Source organism: Stegodyphus dumicola, chromosome X2 (assembly GCF_044657685.1).
Source record: "Stegodyphus dumicola isolate Sdum_Otavi_A_Nest chromosome X2, ASM4465768v1".
Taxonomy (NCBI): domain Eukaryota; kingdom Metazoa; phylum Arthropoda; class Arachnida; order Araneae; family Eresidae; genus Stegodyphus; species Stegodyphus dumicola.
The window spans coordinates 99,174,457-99,190,304 of NC_140781.1; the positions used below are offsets into that span (position 1 = coordinate 99,174,457).

Genomic DNA, 15,848 nt, shown 5'->3' on the forward strand with positions numbered 1-15,848 from the left:
AGGATAACTTCTGGCAATCACATCTTGCTGTTAGTATTTTTCGCCAGCTTATTTTAGCATTCTCGCTAGCCGATATTTTAAATACGCGGAGGTAAAATATTCGAAGCCAGCTTATATTAGTCTATTTAATGTGTTATACTATATTATCAACGTTTGAATTTATTTGTTATGGTGAACGTTTGAATTTATTTGTTATGGTGAAAGTTTCGTTCGTCTGTAGAGCGAGTTGTGCTTGTTCTGTTACATCAAGACTGAATAAAAAAGGTCATTTTAACCTACTGCCATATTTTGTGATTTGTTTAGGACCTGAATTCGCTGTTTGTCTAATAGAGTCTGCAGGACTTCAACTCTAGCTTCCAATTACAAAAGGAGCCCTACAGGATTTCAAATTTATGTTCTAAAATAACAATAAAAATATATGAATATATGTTCTAAGATCAAAAATGTCATCTATCATTTACAGGACTGCTAATAAAATTGTTTGTAACCAGGGTAAACTAAACACGCATGAAAGACTATTGGTAAAACAGAGAAATGACAAAAAGAAGCTAAATTGCGTATAGATGAGAAACCAGCAAACAGGGAAGTCTCCGAAACCACTTATATCGGGAGCATGGATAAATCATTTAGGTGACTAAGGCAAAATCTTTCCATCCGTATATCTACTTGTCATGTTCCCCCACCCTTTTAAAATTTAATTCTGATCTTTCCATCCTTTTAGTACTTTTCGAAACCACTTCAGAGAAGCTTTGAGATTAAATTGCAGACAACTGTGAAAAAAGTCAATAATGCACGGGAAAAATAATAAGATAAAAGACTTTTATAAAGCTTTTTCTGTTTAAAAATTTCGTTTCCCCAAATCCCAAATTTTTAACTGTAAAGTGAAATTATCTAGCATAAAATGTTTTATCCTGAAAGACTTTTCTCTTTAAGAAGTTCGCACTAATTTTTTATTTTCAGAAGTTTTTCTTCTTTGGGAAAACAGGTTCCCTTCATTATTTTTATGAAGCAATTCGTATTGAATGTACATATTTCCCCAACGAATTAGAAACGGAAGTCACAAATCTTGTTTTCAGAACAGTGGTATTCCTTTCTTTGCTGTTGTCATTGCCTCTCTATTGCCTTTACTATTTGCTCTCATCATAACAGTAAGAAATTCTTCTAAATCAATTGGCCATTTAAGGAGCGAAGAAAGGCCTCTAACTTTCCGTTCATTTTCGTAATCGTAGTATGGAAAAGAGGACAGCTTAGAATAAGAAAAAGAAATACATTAGTCCACCTATCTTTTCTCTTTTAAAATGGTATCGCGTTAATTCTGAAACAACAAATACTTCTTTAAAACAAACAAATTTATGACTGTTTTGATTAATCAATAGCGTTTTAATTAATGAAAGATTTGAGCAAAAATATGTTGAAATGTTTATAAAAATGCAAGTTTTGTTGCTCTGTTTAGCATACATAAATAAAATTAAATGGAGTAAATTGTAAAAAGAAATACGTTAAAATTTAAAGAATTAAGTTTCAAAATGGTAATTGAAATGAAAATAAAATATAACATAAATTATTCAAATTTTAAAAAAATGGATTTAATTTCTCAGTAATTAATAAAATAATGAATTTAACATTAGATATTAGCAAGATGTTTTCTGAATAATTATATTTCAGAAAGTGGATGTACTCCTTTGAGTAGTTCATTTTTATTTGGGTCCGAAGGAAAATTTCATAAGAGCGTTCTGCTGTAATTAAACTAAATTAGATTTTCCTAGTCAAGAATCATGACTCAAATTTAAAAACAAGAAAGATTTATCTTGCTGTCGTTAGCATAAAAGTGTATAAAACTGGAGGGAGATATAGATATTAAGAAAGGAGTGTTAAAATAACATATTCCACAGTTACTTCTCAGAGAAAGAATTTACACATCAAATAAATCAGTTGGAACTCAAGTAGATGCTCCATTTGAATTTTGTTTTGCAGAAATGTTGAATCTCTTCCACAAAAATTTTGTGTTCCAATTTCAAATTTGATGGGATTTAATCGAAAGGAAAAACGAAATTTAAAGTATATCTAAAGACACTACGATCCCACTTTACTGCAATCCGATTAATGCTGGTTTGCTATAGAGTGTTTTATTTTTTATTTTTTCCCCTGAACTAAAAAGAAGTGTTAAAATTCAGAGAACTATTTATTACGCCATTATTTTTTTAAAAAATTTCAAAAAGTGTTGAATTTGCACTCATAAATAACTATCGAATGGATGTTTTAAATCAACATTATCGGATGAATTTATTTCAAGGTATATTCTAATTAAAAATGCTTTAAACTACGTCATATATTTTTTTCGCTTGGGAGATTGATCGTTTACAATTATAAAATCACAATTTCTTAGTTTTTTCCAAATATGAGGATGCTGTACAAATGAAGAACAGCATCTGCATGATGATTACTGCTGATACAATGAGTACAATAATATACAAATTGTCCATAAGAGTCTTTACCCGGTCTTGATTTTCTCAACCATTGGTCGCAGACATATTCTCCCAATTAAAAAATGTTTCAAATAACGCAGGTCCAAGCTTTTGTATTTTTAAAAATTAATTTTGCTCCGGTCCCGGAGTACACCAGTGGCCGAGTAGTAAAGTCGCTGAACACTAGTAATTCAGTCTGTGGTTCGAATCGCGGCGAATGGGCTGGCTGCATGGGCGTTTTGTGGTTTTGCCCATGTGTGACGTGGATACGAGCCAATTTCCCTTAGAAAGTTCTCTACGAAGAAGAAAGTTCCTTAGAAAGTCCTCCTCTTAAGAAGATAGTTATTGAGTGCTTTATAATAATTAAAATAAATTAAACCAATCTTCCGGTCCCTATACTTATATCTAGGAAAATTTTGTACTTGGTATAAAAAATAAAACGGAAAATGTTTGACTCCCATACGACAAAAATTGATCGAGATATTCGATACAGATATCGGGAATCCTATTCAGGGGCCGTACACAAACTGAAAAGCGAAATGTTTGCATTTGTACGTAACAAGAAATAAAATATCGTTTAGAAATGTAATATATATGTAAAAAGATTACGTGGCGAAAATTTCTGTGTATATTATTGTGAAAAAATATTGATGAACGTAATATTATTTTCAAAAAAGATATCTTATTCACAGAATTTTATTGAATTCATGCTTTAGAAAACATTGGCAGGCACATAGTTAACTCGCAATTATATATTTGCATTAATTAAAACTGAAAAGATTTGAGTTTCATGAGTAGTAAGTAATCGTAAAAAATTCATAAAAATAATTAAATTTCACGAAAATGGTAATAATGTAAGCAAGTGCTTCAGTCCAAAGGAGCTTTGCCCCTGAAGAACTGTTGGTTTCGTTTTGCGATTTTTCGTCGGAAACCTATAAACGGCGTATCACTTTTCAAATCGTTGCCACCAAATACTGTCGCCTTCTATTATATTTGAAGAAATTAAATAATGAAGAATCTGCATAAATGTATATATGTTTCTCGCATTGTGATAAAACAACGGTACCTAGAGCCATCCAATTTTGAATGACGTTATCCTGCTGCGATTATGGGCATCTGGAAGCCTAAATTTGAAATTTGGAATTTGTTTGATTATCGATTTCATATTTTGTAAAACTTTAACGAATTTCTTATTAACAAACTCAAGGATTTGAAAGCGAGTAATGGCAACGTTGTACAGAAAAAATCTCCAACGCGCGAGACCGTGTATCGGAAATTCTAAAGATATGCTCAATTTAAAATTATTTTGCGATATTGCTCTTGAACTGAATTTTATGGTTTAAGTGCGAGAACATGATATTTAATAAATAAAGGTAACACACAAAATGTTAAAAAACGCGCCTTTGGACGTAATTTAAAATCTGAAACCTTTCAGATTATCTTTTTTATTTATTTAGCATTTTTTTCCACGATGTATGCATATATTGTAGCCATGCTTATATACCGTATATATTTACAGTCACACTGATTTATAAGATTATGCATAATCAGCATGGTAAAGTTTGTAAGGTATTATGTGGCGTCACTGTTATTCGAAGCAATTGAAATTTTTCTGAAATGCAGTTTCATGACCAAGCTGTTAACACATAATTTCTGCGACATCAGATACTTTCTCCACATTAAATTGAAAAAAGTGCCTGCCAGAAACGAATATTAACGACACATGCTAAAGGCTGAATGTTATCTAATTTATAAACACATAACTTTAAGGCGCTTTTCAAAAGAAAGAAACACTGTTCTTGAGTTATTATATTATAAGGTATTTCTCGCGGCTTCTTAGCATGCCTTCGTGGTGTAACGACCAGCACACTCGGCGCGTATTCGAGAGGTCCGTGATTCGAGTCCTGGCGAGGGCATTGTCCATTTTTCACGTCTCCCGCTTCCAAATATCCTAATATCTCTACGGTGGCGCCCGAAGTAAAAAAGATGGTGGATGATGATTCTCCACCACCAGGATTTGGCGATTGGGTCCCCTAATCCCCAGTCGCTCTTTAAGAGGGGGAGTATGTAAGGTATTTCACTTGTCTTCTTAGCATACCTTGGTGGTGTAATGGCCAGAACACTCGGCGAGTATTCGAGAGATCCGTCGTTCGAGTCCTGGCGAGGGCATTGCACATTTTTCACGTCTCCCGCTTCCAAATAACCTAATGGCTCTACAACATTTATTTCTTGTGTAGATTTTTCCGATAAACTACTTTGTATTGGAATGGAAACTGGTCGTGAAAACAATTTTTTCTCAGGTTTGACTATTCCATTTCATTTTTGTTTCCAAGAATTTAAACTGTACCCCAAATTTTGAAAAGAGGAAAAAAAAGTTTCCTGGGTGTACATGCCGTCATAAAATTCTTGACTCTATTACTTGTACAATGAAGCAGTATCCTAAAAAATTTCGCATATTACTCCTAAAGCGTTACAATACCGATTATTTAGCTATCTATCTATGGATATATATATATGCATGCCTACATATGCATACATATGTGTGGGTACAGTGTGTCTGCAGAATTTCAGTTGTGAATTTTTTAGACCAGTTTTGCAGAAGCTGTCAAATAAAAAGTACTTATAATCATATTTTATGTTGCTTCCTTTAAAATATCGTTCCATAATGGGAATAAATTTTAATGGAATTAATTATTGGATTTCAGGTATCCGATACCTGCCACTATCGATTTAATAACAGAATAGCAAGAAGCACGGAAGTTTTCTTTTCACTCTGCGGCTATCTTCAAAAATTGCACTATCTTACATGCCATAATTGTCACAATGCCGCCCCAACGGCATAGGGGTTAGGGGAGCCGACTGCGACACCAAAGGGCCTGGGTTCGAATCCCGGAGACGGCATGGTTGTATTTGTCCATCCTCATAAGAGGCAAATGTGGCTCACCTATTAGATGCCTCCATAATAAAAGTGACCATCGCATCTGGTTTTAGCAGTGGCCAACGTCTATGGGACCCGCCAGTGGAAAAAATATATATTTGTCACTACGGTCTAACTTCTTTCAATAAAACCTTATCTAAAACCTCACCTCAGCTTCCCTTTTACGAAACTATTCAAGAGCTACGTGACCATGCAAAGAGATGGATTACATTGCGAAGAATATGCAGAGACAAAAGTGAATTTAGACAAAAATTCAAACTTACGTTTTGCACTGGTTTATTAGAAAACTCAATCGATTTCAGAGAAGTCAAGCAACCTAAGTCTTTTTTTCTTCAAAAGGAAAAATTGTCTAGAGGAAAAATAGTGCATTTTAACATCTAAGACGAAATGAAGCTCTACATAAAGAATTTTTCTGGCTACTTCTTCATCTTTCCTGTACTTTTCTACGCATACCAACACACATTTCTACTTTGAATCACAATTACATCATTCTTAACAAATCTCATATTGAAACGCAGCCTTACGCTTTGCATTAGTTTTATACCCCCTCTTTCCAACGAGACAATTAAATATTCTACTATAAAGCCCCTGGTTTCCCTCACTTGGAACTAAAGAGATATTTTCAATTTTCTTGAAAATTTATATTTGGATTAGGCTTAAGAGAACAATGGATACAAATTTTCCCTTTCTTCCAATTTTTCTGGCTGGGAGCAGTTTTTCATTTGCATTCATAAACATTTTCCCTTTATTTGCTTAAAAACATTTTGCAATCAATGTAATACAAACCGTTATCCAAACTATCGCTAATTTCTGAAAAACTGAAAGGAAGAAAACTTGGATTTAGAGCAAATAAAATAAAAAGTAAAAAAACAATAACCATGAAAATAAATAAAATAAGAAGGGATATTAGCCTGTTCTTGTCTTTCTAATGGGTGTGTATCATAATATTGTGCCTATTTGTGACGATGTGTTTATGTTGTCTGTTATACTTTACAGGCTTTTGACTTGTGTTAATTTAAAAGTCAAAAAACAAAATTAATCTGAATTTTTACTTGTAGTTCATTGTGATGTAAGTTTATAGCTTTTGAAGTTTATAGCTATTTTTATAGCTTGTGAAAATTCTTTGAAAACATCGTATACACGTAAGTATTCACGAAGAGAGATAGAAATACACATATATAACTATGCGGATTCATAAAGCGAATTCCGTTTAGCTACAAAGAAAATAATTGAGCTTTTTAAAAATACCTCAATTATTACTCTTATAGTCTCTTCTGATTATTAAAATTTGTTACTCTTATAGTCTCTTCTGATTAAATTACTTTTTTGCATAATCACCTCTCCCGCATTACTAAGGCATTTATCTCAGCACAGCGTCAACTTTTTTTATCCATTTCTCATGGGAACTGTCATTTTAGGTGGGGCAGAGTGTAAGGAGTTGAAGGCATTCCTGCCATGCGCTCTTGTAGTACAACTTTTAGCATATTAATGACACTGCATTCCATTTTGGATAACAATATGGTTTATAGCATTCCTTCTTCTAAACTCATTCTTCTTTTTCAAGTCAAGGTCTAGTATCGTGGCCTAACCCTGAATTGAAAATAACATACAAAATGATTGCGAAGGATAGGGATAAGATAATCGAACCGAATGGAGCAGAAATTTCTTGAAGCAAATTACCAGAAGAATCTTATATTTATAACTTTAATAGAGATTTTGTTGATATTATGCATGTGGTATTTGAAAGCTGAGTTTCACCAGTATATGCGAATAGGTAAATACTCGCAAAAGCACTTGATACCGGAGTGGTGCTCTTGATATCAGAAGTGGATTTCAAAACTCCAGTTTTTCACGAATGTAAAAAGTTATTATTACTAGTTTTATTCCCTTTTGCTTTTACACGTACTAGAACAAGTTACACGTTAGAACTAACAAGAATCTGGAATTCTGTGCCATTTTATTTATTTTCACTATTAATTCTTACTTCATTATTAATTCTTTCTTAAGATGTACATAAAACGATACTTCCAAAGTTTTAAAGTTCTGTAACTAAATGATAGGAAAGGATTCAAAACATTTAAGCCTCTCACGGCGAAATTGTCCGCATCGCCCGTGCATTCAGACATCGGCCAGGTCTTCCAAACGTCTGCGTCCATTTTCTATCTGGTGCTTTCCTCCCTATCACGTTCCTGCATGGCTCATTGGTTTCGAGAGTTATTAAATGACAGGCCAATAATTCTTCTGAAGCGACTAAAGTAGCTCTCTTATTTGAATGCAATTTGTTTAGCGTCAACGTTTAGGTATTGATACTCGCAGTCCTAAGAAAAAACAGCGCACAGTGGGTGAAACCACCAAAGGTACCCAAAGAGAGAAGTAAGTAATCAGTTCACTTAAGCAGGTTATTGTTAACGCTATAGTAATTTATTTGGTACGAAGGGAAGAAAATCCATTCCAACAGAAATTCGTACGTACGGGCGTTTCAGATGTTTGAGAGGAACAGAAATTAGGGCCTATGGATGCGAAACAGTTAAACTATAAATAAATTTATGTTTCGTACTGCTGAGTTTTCAACTTTAAATTAGTCAAGGTTGGCTTCAACTAATGTTGAAACTCTTTGAACGCTAAAAATAAAAACAAGTTACACAAAAAATTTCGCAACTACGATATTCTTTACTAAATTCATATACGTTAAATAGATAATAATAGATCTTCAATCTTAATAGATAATTTAAATAATTAATAGATCTTCAAACTGGTAACAATTGGCAGTAATATATACAATACATAGTTTGCACCCATATCGATAAAGAAAAATGGAATTCTCACGAGAAGAGAAGCACAAATAATCATATGCCTCGTGTCATTCAATATCTGTTGCTTTTCTAGAAGATTAACAAATGTCTGAAAGATATATATTACCGTGGAGACTGCAATCACAACAGTTTCTCTGTTTTATTATATTCCGTTAATGTCCTACTACCCTTTCTTCACATAAACCACAACTCTTTCCAGCTCAAGTTTGTGGCACGATCTTACGGTCGTGCCGGTGTCGAAGAAACAAAGTCTATCTCCTGTTGTCTTAAAATCTCATACACATTCTCAGTTTTCCAGCACAACTTTAAAATATACTTACGCTGTTAAAAAAAACGTGGTGACCTCTGCCATTTGTGCACAACAAAGCCCGATTCTTGCAGAGTTGGAAACAAGAGAATTTTAAATGTGATCGTGAACACTCAACATAACCACGGTAGCTTCAAATGCAACGCATCCATCTAAGTCATCTTTATTATTAACCGTTGAGTGTAAATATTACTGCCCTATGTTCTGCATTTTTGATGATTCAGCTATGGCAGATAAGGTGAATCAGTTCCGAATTTTAAAAACCACCAGATTTAACGACTGTTAAAAACAACTTGTTAGGCGGTGTAAGAAAAGAAATTGAATGGAAGAAAAAGGCGTCGGTAACTCAATCAAACGATTCTGCTTAAAAAATCTTAATATAATGGTGACCGAAACATCTTTTATCAGTTAAAATCCTGCTGTAACTTTACAATAAATTATCAATTAAATATATTATACATTAAATGCATTTTATATTACATCAAATGGATAAATTGTTAAAAAATAAAACAAAGGTTTAAAGTATTAAGAAGTACATACATTGCGTTCGAATCCGTCAATTTGGTAAACAGTTACAGACTGCTACATCAAAGACATGTTTCATCCAATGGCGATACTTACCAAGCGGAGTGGGTTTTAAAATCCACGGTAGCTTACGTAATGAGTAACGTAACAGTCGAAATTTTTGGAAAGGTTCCTCTAAGTACATATCTAACATTAATATCAATGGATCAAATGCCCTAATTTTAAAAGATGACTCTACTACCTCATTTAAGGAGTTTTCTGAATGTATTTAAACGAAGAAATCGACTTATTAACTTCCAATATTCTACAAAAATATCAGATATTGAAAAACTGGTATATATCTGCACAAAGCCAATATTTCATATTAGAAGAATTAATTTTCATTCCTTTTTTTCAGAACATTTTGATAGGAAAACACAGTAATGCATCTTAAGCGGTGTTCTTTATTGATTTTCTAAGTATTAAAAAATAGCAGATGTCTTTTCTTACAGAGAATTTTAGCTATAGATAGCAATATGTAATTTTAAGATAGTTTAGAAAATGCTGTGACGCAGAAAGAAAAATTAAGTCATAAGATATTAAGTATAATATGAAAGTTTAATTAGTATTATAAACGAATTTTTATATTTAATTTCTTTTGAAGATGGGTATGGCAATAATTATAATACCACATACGCTTACCTTTTGGTTTATCGTAGTGAACTATCTGCATATTATAAGCATTTTCGTTGCAACTAGATTGTAATATAAATCATTCTAATAAATAGCAAATGAATAGCTATGAATTGCTCAAGATTATAATGATAACTTTCTAGCATTGATTTTAAGGGCAGCTTACTTTAACTGTTTAGCTTAATATTAGGGGGGAAAATGCTTCAGACACAGAATTTTTTTTTAAATATTGGAAAACATAACAAATAAAAATAGAAAAATTGCATGCACAGAATGTAACTTCTTTCCAAAACAGGTGAAATATATTATCTAAAGGAATTTGATTTAGGCGATTAGGCCGAGAATAAATGAACTCCACATTTAAACTCATACAAATTAAATTGCGATTTCCGACTGAGAAAATCACCGATTATCATTAATTTAAAGAGCAATTCCGAAACGATGATTGGATAAAAATTATGTTTATAATGAAATTCCTATACCATTAGAACTCCATTACAAAGCCCAGGTGTAAATTTTAAACAATTAACGATCCAAAGCCCACAAAAAGTGCGCAAACATTGGAGCGTTTTCATCCAATTTAAAAAGCGTTTCTGGAATGCATTTAATGGAGCAAAATTGCTTTATCTCTTCATCCTATCGTTTATTGCTCTCTACCGATTTGCATTATTTGTAAAATTCATTTATTATTTGCCATTATTGGTCGGAAGGAAGATGGACTCTGTTATTATGTTATTAAGTTTAATGCGTTTTCCCTAATGACATCTATTTGCAAAATAGACGTAATTACGTATGGACTCTGCTCCTTGCGACAAAATGCTGATGAAAAAGATTCAACAGTTCGTCAGGAGCAGGGGATAATACTTCGTGAGATTCTGATAGCTTGTATTGTAGATTTATACATTAAGAAATATCTTAACGATCCGCCAAAGTACATTGTTGCGACTACCTCTGTGGCAACGGCTCCAGAGAAAGAAAAAAAGATGAAGAAAACAGCTTTTGATTTGAGCGTTTGGCCAGCAATAACAAAAAAAGGGGGGGGAAGAAAAAAAGAAAAACCAGAAGAAAATATGAAACTTTTACCATACTTTTATTTTGAGCTTGAACTGAATTTTGGGGAATTTTGAATATGCGGAAGTCGCATATATGTTGCTTACATGAATATTGTTTTAAACTAAGAATGCAAACAATAGTGTGTTTATATAAAACTAAGGTAAACCAAGTTATGTCCGATTATTACTGAGTTTATGAATTATTTATTAAAAAAATATTAGTTTTTTTCTAACAGATGTTCAGAATGTAATCCAGCTTAAAGAAAATCCACCAACAGGTTAAGTCTTCAAATTTACTGAACCCTTATTTGCATTGGCAGATTCCTACCAACATGAAAATTGTTAATTTTTTTTCATTATTCTGTTAAACTCATTTTACTATTACTATCAATTTGTAGAATTTATCTTCTAGAAGTATAAAGAAGAATTTTGAATATAATTTTTTTAATCACCTGCTAACATTGGTAACCTATCTGCAAGACTAGAAGGCAACAAATTAGATTCCCAACCTTTTTCTTGCTTCGACTCCTTTTAAAGAAACGGATTTCTTCGTCGGTCCCTTACATTTTTCTTCAATATTCTAATATAATCGTAATACAAAGAACTGAACATTACTAACTTAAAAATAACAATAAGATTAAGTGTATGAACTAATGTTTTGGAAAAATAGTTCATTAGATTTATGTTTAATTATTTTCTGCATTATTATTATTATTTTTAACTTTACAAACATAAACTAGATTTAAGAAACAAAATCAAGGATTTTAATAGCAGTAAAGTTCGATTTAAATTAATGTAAATTTTGAATGTGCTTTATGTATTGATGCAATTTTTTTGAATGTGCTTTTTTATGTTCTTGCGTTTTTTTTCCTTATATTGAACTCATTGCATAAGAAATCGCATATTAAAAAATAATATTTTTCAAAAATATATTAAATAATTCTAGCGTATTTTTCCCTTATATTTATTTTATGGTTTCTTCCTTACTACATGATACAGTATTATATCAATAACAATTAATCATAAATTTCAGAAATGGAGTTTTTGTATAATCAGTGGAATCTTGATTATATCGATCAATTGTAGATGCATATTTGTCTATAGACCCCCAATCGATCCCTTGATCATTTAAAACTTTCAAAATCCTTTAAACTTTCATAGACGCACAAAGGGGTCAATACTGACCTCGTTGAGAACCCCTGACCTAGAAGATTATAATTTAAAGATTATCCAATGTTTCTCTAACCCTCTTTTTTTCGGGGGTGGGACACAGAACTGCCAAACTTTACTAGCTTCAAAATCACACAACATGTACACTTAGTTTAAAATTCAAAATACTAGAATTTGTCAAGTTATTCAGGATTTATGCTACATTTTATCATTCTAGCATCATCATTTCGATCAAAATGAGATTAACTCTTGATACCGCTAAATCGTATTCATTCTTGATATTGCTAATCGTATTTTCGTAAAAATTACCTTCATAATCGATCAAACAACTACTAGTTTTTTTAACCACTACATTTCAAAAATTCCCATCTTCCCTCAGATACATAATTTCTGAAAAATATAAACTACCTTGTAAGGTTTTAATTTATTTTTCTAATAGTTATTTTTAAGACAGCTTTCCTTTACTTCCTCATTTTCCTACCTACGCTTTCCTACCAGAATGAGTTTTCAGTTTCAAGGGAGAAATTGCTATTTAAGCTGAGGTCTGAGGTACTTCAGCTAAACAGTTGCAGAGAAAGCGTGTTCTGCCTTTTCGTCACGTTGTAGCTACGAATTAAAGCTTGCTAATTTACGGCTGTGTTTAGTACGTCTACACCGGTGACTTTTAGATAGGAGCCAGTTACGCGGTAACAGCTCTTCACAGCTTCGGCTGTTTAGTTCTATTTATAATTAGTTTAATTTAACATTTTCTATTTCAAGTCCAAACCAAAAGTGTTGGCTTCCTGCACGCCCAAGCAGCAGTCCGTAAATATCATGAATTCAAGTAAAAGCGTATTTTGACCCTTCTTCAGAGTATTACTCTACAAGAACTTAGCGAATAGTCCCTACTCAGTTATACTAGTTTCTAGCAGTTAAAGAACTTTATTTCAGCTAGAACATTACAACCCTCTTTTAATTTTTAAAAGCTCCTAATTTATATGCAGGAGCTAGAAAATTTTAAATCTTACCACAAGGGAAAAATTACATCTGAACTTTTTGAAACTTCTAAATAAAATTTTATCAGCGCAGCTTCCTGTCTTTTTAGTAAGTTACATTATACTCATTATCTTCTTTAAAGAGTGCAGCTACTTTAATCCCGACATTAGTTTTCAATTTAATGGAGATTGCATCCCATTTAATCAATAATTAGCACTTTTATTTTCTTTTCTTAGTAATTAAACGTAACATAGTTATCTGTTTAAAGGCTCTCTTTTCAGCTGAAATTCGTGTCATTTTTTAAGCAAATTTATTGCTATCAAGTTTTAAAATTTCGATATAATCAGTTTCATAAATAAATTACTGATAATCTTCCCTGGCAGATTTCAGCATTCTATTTATAACAGTAAATTACAGAAACCCTAGAAGATAGTACTAAATTATTCTGAAATCCACAAGATTTCTACCAAAGTTAGTTTCACGAAACCTAACATAACCTAAAATTCTATTTCATTCGACGCCTTTATTAAACTAGAATCATAGGTCTATGAAAAACCAGGTCAAGGGACAGTTAAAAATGGAAATATTTTGAGACATCCTGCTCAGAGTAGGTAGCACTTCGGAGGAGAGGGGGGGGAAGTCTGTATCTGTTCGAGTGTTTCGCTACCTCTCATAACATTTTGTAACAGACATTTTAATGAAGGAAAAATGATGTCATTAAGCTGGTACGCAACTGAGATTAATATGACATAATATAACTATTGCTAGTTTTATCTGTAGAGACATTAGGATTTTTGATGCTGCTAGGCGTGAAAAACGAGTAATGCCCTCGCCCGGACTTGAATCTCGGACTTCTCGAATACGCGCCGAGCGTGCTGATTATTACACCACGAAAGCATGCTAAGAAGGCGGGAGAAAAACCTTATATACTTCCTCTTTTAAAGGACGACTGTGGATTAGGGGACCCAATCGCTAAATCCTGGTTGTGCTAACCGTTACGTCACGAAAGCATGCAGAAAAGAGGAAGGAAAATATCTTCTGTCTGTTTCAATATATGCTGTAGATGTCATTAGAAGAACCATTTGTAACATTAAAATGCGCTAGATACATAAAAATGAAGCGTGGGGTTTTTTTTTTTTTTTTTTTTTTTTTAAGCTTAATCCTATTTCTATAGAGTGTCATTTATTAAATTGTCTACACTTACACTACTTACAACTGCAATATTCAGGCTTTCAGAGGACGTAATAGGATTTCAGATTTGTTAAATGCACCTGATCTACGAAGATAAGGCACATTTAGAAACGTTAGGTCATTCGAATTGGGCAAAACCACAAGGGATATCTGCTTAAAAGGCAGGATGCCTTTATGGAGGACTTCCTGAAAGAAAATGGCTCATATTCATCCTACACGTATTGAAAACCACAAAAACCAACCAAGTTCATCTTAAAATAAAACAGGCAAATCTATAGAGTCCTATAAAGTAATGCTTGTATATGTGTGCTCCTTCTTCCCGGGAACTGTGGCACACGTATTTGGCGCGACAGTTTCATATAGTTTTGAAGAGTAGAATAAAAATGTAACATGCGAAACGGGTCACAGTTTAACTCATTAGTTATAAGGGAATTTGAAAAAAAAGTTGGGGGGCATTTTTAAATACTCAAGAGGGTTGCTTGTGAGACTGACACGATGGTTCGAAATATACAGTGTGTTAGCTGAATTTGAGAATTTACATTCCATTTTGCTTTAACGTTTATTTCGTGTATATTTGTTTACGTAAATATGACAAAGCACTGTAGCACTCTACAGTTATTTATCTAAGAGGGGGGTTACTTTAAGGAGGATTTTCTAAGGAATCTGGCTTTATATGTACAGTTTAGACGATGACCTATATAGTTTGGGACACTATAACAGTACTTTAATGTATCCAGAAAGAACAGAAAAGAAAATAATATCAACATCGCTCTAAAAACGTGTGATTTACATACTTCAGCTAGAAAGTTAACGTCATTTATTGGTGAATTTTGTTTGAGAAAAACGTTCAATCTCACTTACCCAAAACTTGAAATAATCAATTTTCGAGCATTCGAGTTCCATTTTTCATCAGTTTCTAGATCGTACGGATGTCGGTGATTAATGCTACTTGGGTATATTCGATATTACCATACATTAAATGGAAAAATCAACAGCACCAACATATAGCATAATTTCTAAATAAAAGATTCATTCAAATACGACACAATGCTTCATCATAAGTGCAGAAATAACTTCAAATATATCGCTCAAATTTCTATTGATAATTACTGAAATCATAACACTACCATCTGGGTCACTATCGATTTCAAGAAAATTGAAGTGCTGTGCCAAATTTTTGTTTTATTCAGATCATGATAAGGAGAAAGTCAGAGTGTATAGATGAAATTTAGGCACATATCTGAATATTATGAAACTCCACTCTTTCTACTCAGGCTCGGGTCGGGTAAGAGAAACATAAATAACAGCTCTTCTGCAATACGCTCTCCTCATAGTAGTAACAAATGTTCTTCCTGCATTTGCTACAAAGCTATCTGTTACTAGCAATTGCTTCCATTTCCGTAGACATTGATAGAAAGGATTTCATAGCTTGATGGGATTTCATAGCCTACGACTAATATTTAACCGTTTGATTATCTTAATTTGAAAGGAATTATTAGAGTGCCTCATGAGGTGAGGCGGTTAACGTATTCAGTTAGTAAAGTCGTGATTCAGCAACATGTTTTTCACACAGATTTTTCACGTTTCTCGCTTGAAAAATCCTAATAGTTCCTACATGTAAACTATAAGATATGGTGGACGATAAATCGCCTCCTGGATTTAGTCTCGCTTCTCTGTCTAGTCACTCTTTAAGTGGGGAGACATTATCGCGTTCTCTCGTCAGCGTTCCACGAATGCAAG

The 15,848-nt window shown here is 32.9% G+C and overlaps 1 protein-coding gene across 14 annotated transcripts in view; it reads right to left on the bottom strand.

The window, feature by feature from the left end:
• Positions 1-15,848, bottom strand: part of LOC118187454 (uncharacterized) — a 533,306-nt gene that overhangs the window by 65,976 nt on the left and 451,482 nt on the right. The window lies entirely within an intron of this gene.